Here is a 10,513-nt window from a genome sequence, read left to right as displayed (position 1 = left end):
AGATACGTAAAAACACACATACATGACCTGTGACAACAACATACACATTGCTCTCAATCTCTATTCATTTCTCCCCCTCTTTCTCTCTCGCTCTCTCAAATGTATACACGTGCAAGTAAACACAATCATTCACATCGTGGTATATTTACAAAACATTGATGGCATAACTACAGAGTTGTATCCCCCAACTTTGGAAGGTCATAACTTTCATAAAAATGAATATTTTTTAATGAAATTTTCTATGCATATATTATTTATTATGTAGATTCCAAATATACAAAAATTTTCGGTGAAAGTGTTTTGGAAGGGGGTGGGGTACAATATTCGGAAATTCCACTTAAATTCCTCTTAACTTCCAGGAAAATGAATATTTTTTCATGAAATTTTGTACAAATGTACCTTGATGTATGTACATTTCAAGCATGTAGGAATTTTGAAGGAAACAACTGCAGGTTATTTTTGAGAAGTGTTCCCCACTCGGTGGTGTTTCAGAGCAAGTCGTCCATATTTGTTTCATTTTTCTCTATTATGTGCTTATGTGCATCCTTAGATTTCTAATGAAGTAATAGGCAGTGAAGAGAAGCAGTCATAAGAAAACTTTTAACTACCCCTATTCCTTTCTCTCCCCCTCTCTACCTCTTCCTCTCTCAAAAGCATACACGTGCAAGTACACAATCATTCAGTAAAATATAACTCATGTTCGTCAATGTTTTGTAAATTTACCACGATTTTCACTAGGGCGTTAGGGTTAGGGTTTTAGGGTCAGGGTTAGGGTTTAGGATTAATGTTATGGTTACATTTTTTAGGGTCAGGGTTAGGGTTAGGGTTTAGGGTTAGGGTTGGGCAATCGTGCGGGTGTTAATCTGAAAAATTACAGATATGTGAAAAGTACCGACCCTGCCATCTATTATAACTTTTGTTGTTCTGTTTAATATATACATAGATTATGCCTCCAAAGAAGAGAGTTTGCTGGGGAAAGACAGTAACCGGTTTAAAATGACAGCCACAGACTGCAGCAATTCATCACATTCCAGTAGCTACTTTGAACATAATGCAAAATGGTGCATCAACACCTTCTGCCAAATCTGATAGAATTCTGGCAAAACTGTTTAGCAACAGATCGCCAGCAATTGCTTCATCACAAATTGCCATCCTAGCTCCTGTGAAAAGGGATTACCCTGCTATGTATAATCAGGGCAGCGCAAAAAGTTGTTTTGCATTTCTATAGCCAATTACACGGATGAAATTTACGTATGCTTAATAATTTTACGCAAAACAGCCTTCAGACTTTCCCTATTAATTTCATTGTCTTTTGAATTATGAACATATTTACATCATAAGGGTTTTTTCGTTGTAAGGCTTTCTTTTTTAGTTGATTTTCAGCTAGCAAGACTTATTGTAGATGGCATAATAAGTCACACCCGGACAAGGTCGGGTTATGCTGCTAGTCTTCTATAAAAACATGTCTGGTCATGAGGAAATATTTTCCTGATTAGAAACAGTTGAGGGTTGGTGACATGATGAACATCCAACAGCTGAAAATCCACCTCAGCTAATTCCATCTAATTCATACAAGCATGGAAAAGTAGGCAGTAAATGATGATGATGATGGGAACTTATTTAGTTAACATTAACTATTATTTATAGTATTTAAGTGAAATATTGACTTTTTTTTCCTAACCAAATTTATGGCTTTTTTCTGTGACTTTGCAGCTGTTAAAGCTTTACTTTCTGTTTGCCTTCTATAACAAACTAGTAATGGTGATGGTAGTAGTTATGATGGTGATGGGGGACACAAGGAAATTCTATTTCTTTCTCTATGCTTTTCCTCTCTGTCTTAAATATTAACTGTTTCACTGTCTCAATAACACCTTAACCAAAACATTAATGAAAATTTCCAGTTATTAACAAACAAGAAAAAAATAACACCACCATTACTACAACTGCTACCACCAACACCACAACCACTTCCACTACCACCGCCACCACAACTACCTTCCACCACTTCTTCCTCAACAGAAATCTACTTACTCATGTCATCACTTCAACTTTCAAGATACCATCCCATTGGTTCATTAGGAAGTTACTTGGTTAATTAATTAATTTAGTTCATTAGTAAATTGGTTGGCCAGTTAAGTGTTTGGTTGTTCAATTTGTTGAGTGAGTTATTTAGCTAACCGTTGTTGTTGTTGTTGTTTAGTCATAGGTCGGTCTTAATCCAGCTGACCCATGATCAAAAATGTTCCAACTGTGACTATCCCATCTTTTATTCAGCCATTGTATATTTTGGACTACGCTATCTAATGTATAGTAGAGTAGTTGGAATTAGTGGCTAAAATTGTTGTCATTGTTTAGTCCTAGGTAAGTCCTGATTAAGTAGATATTCCAGCAGTAACCATCCTATTTTTTAATCTAGCAGTGTGTAGAACTAAATTATTTAATGTCTCCTTTGTTAAGGTTGTTTAATATTTTAACATTCACATTATTCTGTCAAATGTAATGCTTATTTATTCATATATTTTTTTCAATATATCATGCATTATCTCATAATTTTGAGATATCAGTGCTGAAATTGTTTATTTTTAAAATGACATTGCAGGCTAGATGTGAATGGCCAGATCTGGGCAGTTTGAACATAAAACAAGTAGAATAGTTGGGCCAGATTTGGCTGGTTTAAATGCAAAAGGGTTAAGTTGTGATTTGAGGGAAAATTTGAATGCTATTTCTAACCGGCTTGAACGACGATGTAAACCAGTGGTTCTTAACCATTCTATGCCTACAGACTCCCTTTGATTCCTATTTTACTCAGATGGACCCTCATAGCCATTTGATGTTTAAAAAAATCCTATTATAATTTGATAATTATATTTTATTAGGAAGTGTATGAAATATTTTGTGTTCTATGGAAGTATAACCAATTTTATGACAAATCTTAACAGCAAAATCTTATATGAACCCCCAAGGCCCCTATGGATCCCAGTTGAGAAACAGATGTAAACACTCCTATATTAGTTTATTAGGTCGCTCTAATTTAGACTAGTGGTTTTTAATTCCTGTGATCTCGTCACCCTATCTCTCCCTGTTTAACCTTTTAGCATTTAATCTGATCATATCTGGCCCAAATATGCTACCTGTTTCATGTTTAAACTGGCAAGATCTATCCTCTTACACTTATCCTACAATATTATTCTAAAAATAAACAATCACACCATCGAAACCGTGAAGCTTCATGATAATGCATGATTAATACAAAATTATGTGAATAAATAAATATTCTTTTGAACAAATAATCTGAATGCTAAAAGGTTTAGGTTAAGAAATAATTTTAGAGAAAATAACAAGACCAGAGAAAACATTGTAACATCACTATTGTCCATGACACTCCAGGGTATTGCAATACCCTGGTAGACTGTAGTTTAAAAGATGGGTTGTATACAGTTGTTAAGTCCATTTGTGGGTTATTGAGTAAGTCAACAATTAACCATAGCAAACCAGTGAAGAAAACGCTACATGATGGCTTCATCTGCAAGAAATAACAACCAAATCTTTCTCGAATTCCATTCTTATAGTCTTATAATAACAATGTGATTGTCTAAGCTACATATTGTCTCCCTGGGAAAACAAGACATGAAGGTTATGGCTAGAATGCCTTTATATAGACTAGAACAACTAGTTAAGTTTGTTGACATGTTAGGTGGGTAGCCAGTTAGACAATGCAATGATTTGATCAATTAATAAACTAGTTAATTAGATAGCCAACCAATTAACAAGTTACTTATATAAACAGGTGTTTAGATAGATAGCTAATTGCTTTATTTAGTCAATCAAGTAACAAGGAATTTAACCTCTTAATCAATCAGTTAGCTTGCTAATTAGTCCGCTAATCAGTAAATTAACTATTTAGACAGTAGGTCAGTCAGTCAGCTTGTCAATTAGTTAGCCAGTAAGAAAATTATTTATTTAGGCAATTGGTTAGTCAACTAGTTAATTAGCCAACAAGAGAATTTACTATTTAGGCAATTAATTCTTCAATTAACTAGTTGGTGAGTTAGTTAACCAATCAGTAAATTAACAGCTGTTAATTAGTTATTTAGTTTTGTAGCTAACTTAACAGTTAGTTAACATTTTCATGATAACCTGTTTGAGCCTTCCCCTAGTTCCATGATACAAATTCCTGTTTTGAAGTTATCTAAATTAAAGCCTTATATACAAATTTCATATTAAGTTGTTTCAAACACCAGCAGTTATTTTACTAAATTCTCCATTATTTTCGAAATTAATTGGAACAACTGCAGTATATTTTAACAGAAATATAGCTCTTTCATCAGGTTTGTCTTAATCCTCCTGATACCAAACTGTCTGAGATCATCTCTGGTTCTGATCTAAAGTAAATCCTTCTATCCGAGATTCATGTCAATTTATGTTTCAAACACTAAATAATGATAAAGTTATTTCACTACATTCTTTATTAGTTTCAAAAGTAACGTAGTATATTTCAACAGAAATAAAAGAGTTAATCAACTTAGCCAGATAATCAATCAATCTATCAATCAGTCAATCAGTTACCTACACTTATTAGTTATTTAACTAATCAGGCAATAGACTAGCTATTTAGCCAGGGTTCCATTGGTGGACATAGATATAGCTGTGTGATTAAGTTTGCTTTTAACTACATGATTTTCATTTCAATTCCATTGCATGGTACTTTTGTCAGATGTTTCAACCATAGCTTCAGGTCATACAATACCACATAAGTGAACTTTGGTAGATGGAAACTGTTTAATAGCCTGTTTCTGTTCTTGGATGGTGGATTTAATCAACCTATTGACCAGTTTAACATCACCACATGGTCCTTGAGTATAGACTTAGTCCACCACCCAATTTCCTGAGTGACTTTAGTTAAGTCCCCTTTGTTGCAAGCATTCACACCAGGTCAGAGATCTTGGAAAATCATCATAGCTGCTGCCAATTTTTTTTTTGTTTCTTTTTCCTTTTGCAGCACTTAGGGATGCAAGGTTCTTTTGCTTATGACATTGATCATATTCTGTCTCCAGCACATTGCTTTTCATGGGAGTAGACGTAGCTGACTTAGGCAGATCCTGTGGATTGAGGACAACACTGAAAGTGACCCCAAACAACAGCTTCAGGGAGTTGATGATGATGTCTCCTCCTCTCTTCATTCAGTCCCTGAGTTTGGTTTCAAAGTGCCCTACTCCAGCACCAGATATGGACATTCATGCCTTCCAATTAACTACCAGGGACTCAAATGATCGGGAGGTACAATATGTAAAATAAGAGACTGCTTATCCCTTATATCAGAGAGCCTCTGAAGACGGAGGGAAGCCATCTTTTGGCATCAAACAGAAGACATTGTCTGAATGTCTGTAACTCTACTGAAATCCACCCAGGAGTTAGGTGTTAGTATTAAACTCCACCCAGGAGTCAGGTGTTGGTATTAAACAAAACAATGGATTAACCATCCCAAAACTTCAGAAAGCAAAGGGCTGAAACAAATACTACAAGGAATGTCTGATACTCTATTCTGTCAATCCACCAACTAAAGTAGGCAGGAAGCCAATCAGTAAATCAGTGATCTTTTTCATCAGATCAACTACCTAACTTATTAGTTCATTGATTAATTAGCTGGTTAAATGTGTAAATATTTTTCTTGCACGAAATAGATCTGATTTCGCGCGCGCGCGCGTATGCATAACCTAGATCTAGCAAACCTATACTGTTCCAGCTATGATCATCCTGTCATTTTCTAATTTTTATTAAGAGTGTATAGTACTACGTTACCTAAGGTATTCTTTTCTTAAAACAGTAGGGTGAGGAGAGAGAAATTTGGCTGCTATTTCTAGCTGACAATAGTATTATGTGCATGTGCGTGTGAGAAGAGGAGGGAGAGTGCAGTTTACCTAATCTAACAAGTTTGTTTTCATGCAAGACTTATCTGTGTGTGTGTGTGTGTGAATCATTTAGTCAATGGTATTTAGTGGTTATCAGAGCGGATTAAGAGGTTAATGGATAAATGTCAGGAAAAAGAACAATGTAGGATTAGCGAGAAAAGATATGAACAATTCAGAAAATACAGATAGTTACAAAGTTATAAGTATAGACAGGAGAGAGAGAGAAGCAGACATAAGATAAACAAATAGAGAAAGATAGATAGAGAAAGGGATAGTGGACAAGTGACACCACAAGCAGACACACACCTGTACATATATATATATATATATATATATATATATATATATATATATATATATATATATATATATATATATATATATATATATATATACACACACATATCGCAACACATCCACTGAGTGAAAGACTGAGTAATTAGTATGTCTCAAAAATAAGAAAAAAAAGAGCGTGAGAAAGAGACGGAGTGACATTGAGAAAGGCTGAGATCTTGGGAATTGGAGAAAGAGAGAGAAAGAGAGAGAAGGTGACAGACAGGATAGTTTGTTTAATACTGACGAAGAAAGAAGGAATGAAAATTGAGACCAAGTGGGAAAAAAGTTTCAGGGATATGAGGAAATGTGTGTGTGTGTGTGTGTGTGTGTGTGTGTGTGTGTGTGTGTGTGTGGCGAGAAAGGGAGAGATGTATGATAAAAAAGTGTTTGTATGAGATTAAGATATTGGATGAGTAAGCAAAGAATTGTTTGGACATTAAATGAAGGATTATAAATAAACTGAATGAATGAGGACATATTTAGGAAAATTCAATGAGGATGAGAATATTAAAGAAATAGATGAATGAAACTATGAAAGAATAAATGAAAAAAGAACAATATAACTGTAATACTGAGGAAGGTAAAAATTGTAATGAAAGGAAACCAGCAGAGGAAAAATTGTATTGAAGGGAAACAAGTAGAGAAGAAAGAGGGAGAGAAAATGTTAAAAAGAAAATATAGGTGAGAATTGGAGCGAGAGAGGCATGAGAAAAGGAAAAGGAAAGAGAAGATGGCGAAGAAGAGATGAAGAAAAACAGAAAACATAGAAGGGAGAGAGGAGTGCGAGGAGAGAGAAAGAAAGAGAGCGAAGACAGATGGGAAGAAAAGTGAGAGGTTACAGAAGGAGAGAGGAAGATATTGCAAAATCCATGACCCACGATTAGATAACAACGTTGAAGAATTTCTCAGGGCTGCCTTCTGCATGAACAGTATAAAGTTAAATGCAAGCTGACTTACTAAGTGTAGTGAGCTAAACGTTAAGCTCCCCATATTAACTATGTTAAACCGCACTTAAACATGGATTAGATAATTTATGAAAGCAACAAATTTTATATGTGTATGTATTGAATGTAATATATTTATATATAAGTATATGAAGTAACTGTGTGTGAATGTTTTGTGTTACAACATCGTGTCGTGAGTGTGTATGTGTGATTTTAGTAGGTATAAAAACGCATGCATTCAAAAAGAAACAAATACATAAATACACATATTTAAGCGTACGCATACATTCATACATGAATATATACACAAATATAAGTACTTATTCGCACATATATACATGTATACGCATACATAAATTAGTCACACGTACATAGGTTGAATAGAGACTGACTGGCAAGCGCTCAGGTAAGATTGTGGAAAACAAAGGTGGATTTAAAAGTCAGTTGAAAATTAAAAGAAAAAAGTTTCTGGGAATCAAACTTAGTTTTTATAATCCTTTTGCCTTAAGTGAAATAAAGCTTCAGATAAGGGACTTGCACACACTTAAATAATCACACATATAACATACACATCCACACATACATTCACATACTCATATACATACAACTTTCCCACACACTCATACTCATTCACACGAATACACACATTCATTGCACAAACACATATTCACCCACTCAGACATTTTCCGACCGATTTCATTCCACATGTTTCTAATTTCCCGCTTATTTTAAGTTGTACTACAAAATACAGTGCTCCCTCTCTATAACACAGGTGATGGAGTCCAAGAAAACCAACTGCGTTCTATCCGGGTTGCAGATTCACGGGTAAGGCGATAATAGAAGGAAATGAGATATTTGGTTTGATTAGTAAAGTGCATCAAAGAAAAAAAAACATATTCAATCAAGTTTAACATTTATTATACAATACCAATAAATACCAACTGTATTTACATAACTCCCGCGGTTAGCCTCTTCTTTAATCCAACCACACAGGGTGGACTCAAGGCCCGAAAGAATGAAAGGCAAAGTCGACCTCGGTGGAATTTGAACTCATCACATAAGGACAGATGAAATACCGCAGTTAATGTTTGTTTACAAGTACACCGGCACGAAAAAAATCGACCTTTCTTTAAAAAAATAAAATTTCAGCGGATTCCTATGTTTTCGATGATGGAGATTCTGAATATGCCAAAATTTTCAATTCCCCCTCCCCACCCCAAAATTTTAAATTTTAACTTTTTTTCGAATTTTTTTTTTTCTCTTTCCTTGTGAAAATATAGAGATTAAGAAAAAAGAAAATAATTTCATATTTTCTATGAGGAAACTCCAAAATTGATTCATGCACCCCTCGCCACCCCATTCCGCTATCTAAAAGTGAAAATGAACGGCTTGCAAATATGAAAGGCAACTAAATGTGAACATAAGTCCAATTATTCTTCTTGGCAGTAGTTAAGAATATGAAGACTGTGAAAGCCCCTTGTCCATCAGGAGTTGTTTCTAAAGTGCATAAAATGTGGCATATTAGGATCCGGTCTAATTTGGTGGGGGGGGGGGGGGGGGGAGAATTTCGGTAAGTTCACCGGAGTCCACTTCAATTCGTCTTAACTTTCAAAAAAATGGATATTTTTAAATGAAATTATCTACAAATATGGACTTGTTCAGAAACACCTGCCTGTAGGAAACGGTTCTCAAAAATAACCCCCAATTGTTTTCCCCCAAAATTCCTATGTCTTCGGAATCTACATAATCCGATGTTTATTTGTAGAGAATTTCATTAAAAGATATCCATTTTCTTGAAAGTGAAGACGGATTGAAGTGGACTCCGTGAATTTTCTGAAATTCCCTACCCGACCCCCTCCTAAAACACTCCCCCCACCAAAAAAACAAAAACAAATTTTGTACATTTGGAATCTACATGATATAACACATATTCGAACGAAATGACCCCTTATTTTTCAAGCCTAGTACTTATTATTATTTTTTTTCCGAACCGCTAAGTTATGGAGATGCAACATTAGTCAAATAAAGGGCTGGGTTCGAAATTCCACCAGAACACATGATGAAGGCTAGAGAGTACATCACCTATCTCTCCAATGTAAATAATGTACAACAACAGCGGTTATAAGCGGTGATGGGATGTCAAACACAAAGACACATACATACATATACAGGCCGACTTCAGAGTTAAGAAGTCGGCCGACAAGTTGGAATTTCTCCGTTTTGACGGAGATTTTTTAGATTTCTTTTCACGGTGCCCTTGGAAATCATCTGGAGTATGTTTTACAAAAAACTTATCTTCCCTTCTCTGGAGCGATTGTGGTCGATTTTGTGGGCACCATACACTTAAAATCCAGGCATAACTACAGATTTCTATCCCACCGACTTTGGATGATCATAACTTTCAGAAAAATGGATATTTGTTTGTGAAATTTTCTACGAATATGTGTTATATCATGAAGATTCCAAATATACCAACTTTGGGGGAGGGGATACACATGAACGAAGTCCCATGGAGTTTTTATTCTTTCAGAATGAAGTACACAAATATATTGAATATTGTGTTTGCTTCTATCAAGACCGTTTACCTTTAAAGCGAAAAAGCAAAACCGACGTATACGACAGGTATGTAAAACATATTTCGGTGTATTTTCTCTGTAACATTCTGCGTTCAAATCCTGCTGAGATCAGTTTTATCTTTCGTCCTTTCGCAGTCGATAAAATAATAAAGTAATGAGATCGATAGCACCGACTAAACCCTTTCCTCTCAAGATTGCTGGCCTTGTGCCTAAATCAGAAATCAATCTTTTCAACCATGATGTCATCGTGACTGCCTTAAGAGAGTTTAAGAACATTAACCCGTAATCGATTGAAAATTCGTTTGGATCATTGTTATTTAAATACGTTAATCTCTACTTTACTATGTACTATACATACATTTTCAATTGATTTATTATCAATGAAGATTTTTCTTCCCCTCCTCCTACTCAAAATCATTATCCTTGGTCTTTAATGATTAAACTAAATCCGACATTGTCACCATATTTTTAGACATCGAACTCACTACTGTAAATATCTTTTTTGTAGTTGTCCAGCCTTGCCTTTCGTGACAGTTTTATCTTTTTACTCTTTGATACAGTTGTAGCTTTACTTGACTAAAATGTTTTTTGTCTTACGCTAGAATATGTATGTTAGACGACACTTAACTATATATTCTCGTAAAAGAGATTCCTTAGGTATTTTCCCCATGTCAAACGTGATACGTTTGGGAGAGGGTTTCGACCTTGTCTTCTACCATTAAGAAACAGGTAGGACCACACATTGCCT

At 35.0% G+C, this 10,513-nt stretch overlaps 1 protein-coding gene and 1 long non-coding RNA gene across 2 annotated transcripts in view; one reads left to right on the top strand and one right to left on the bottom strand.

The window, feature by feature from the left end:
* The window catches only part of LOC128249619 (uncharacterized), a 17,777-nt gene extending 9,682 nt beyond the window's left edge, over nucleotides 1-8,095 (top strand). The window contains exon 3 of the long non-coding RNA XR_008265735.2: nucleotides 7,962-8,095. This is a non-coding gene — a long non-coding RNA (uncharacterized LOC128249619). The remainder of the gene's footprint in view (nucleotides 1-7,961) is intronic.
* The window catches only part of LOC106870681 (uncharacterized), a 363,307-nt gene that overhangs the window by 298,506 nt on the left and 54,288 nt on the right, over nucleotides 1-10,513 (bottom strand). The window lies entirely within an intron of this gene.

This window comes from Octopus bimaculoides, chromosome Z, assembly GCF_046866305.1.
Source record: "Octopus bimaculoides isolate indiv1 chromosome Z, ASM4686630v1, whole genome shotgun sequence".
In the NCBI taxonomy this organism is placed as follows: domain Eukaryota; kingdom Metazoa; phylum Mollusca; class Cephalopoda; order Octopoda; family Octopodidae; genus Octopus; species Octopus bimaculoides.
Note: the sequence above shows the minus strand (reverse complement) of the source record. Positions and strands in the feature narration are given on the sequence as shown.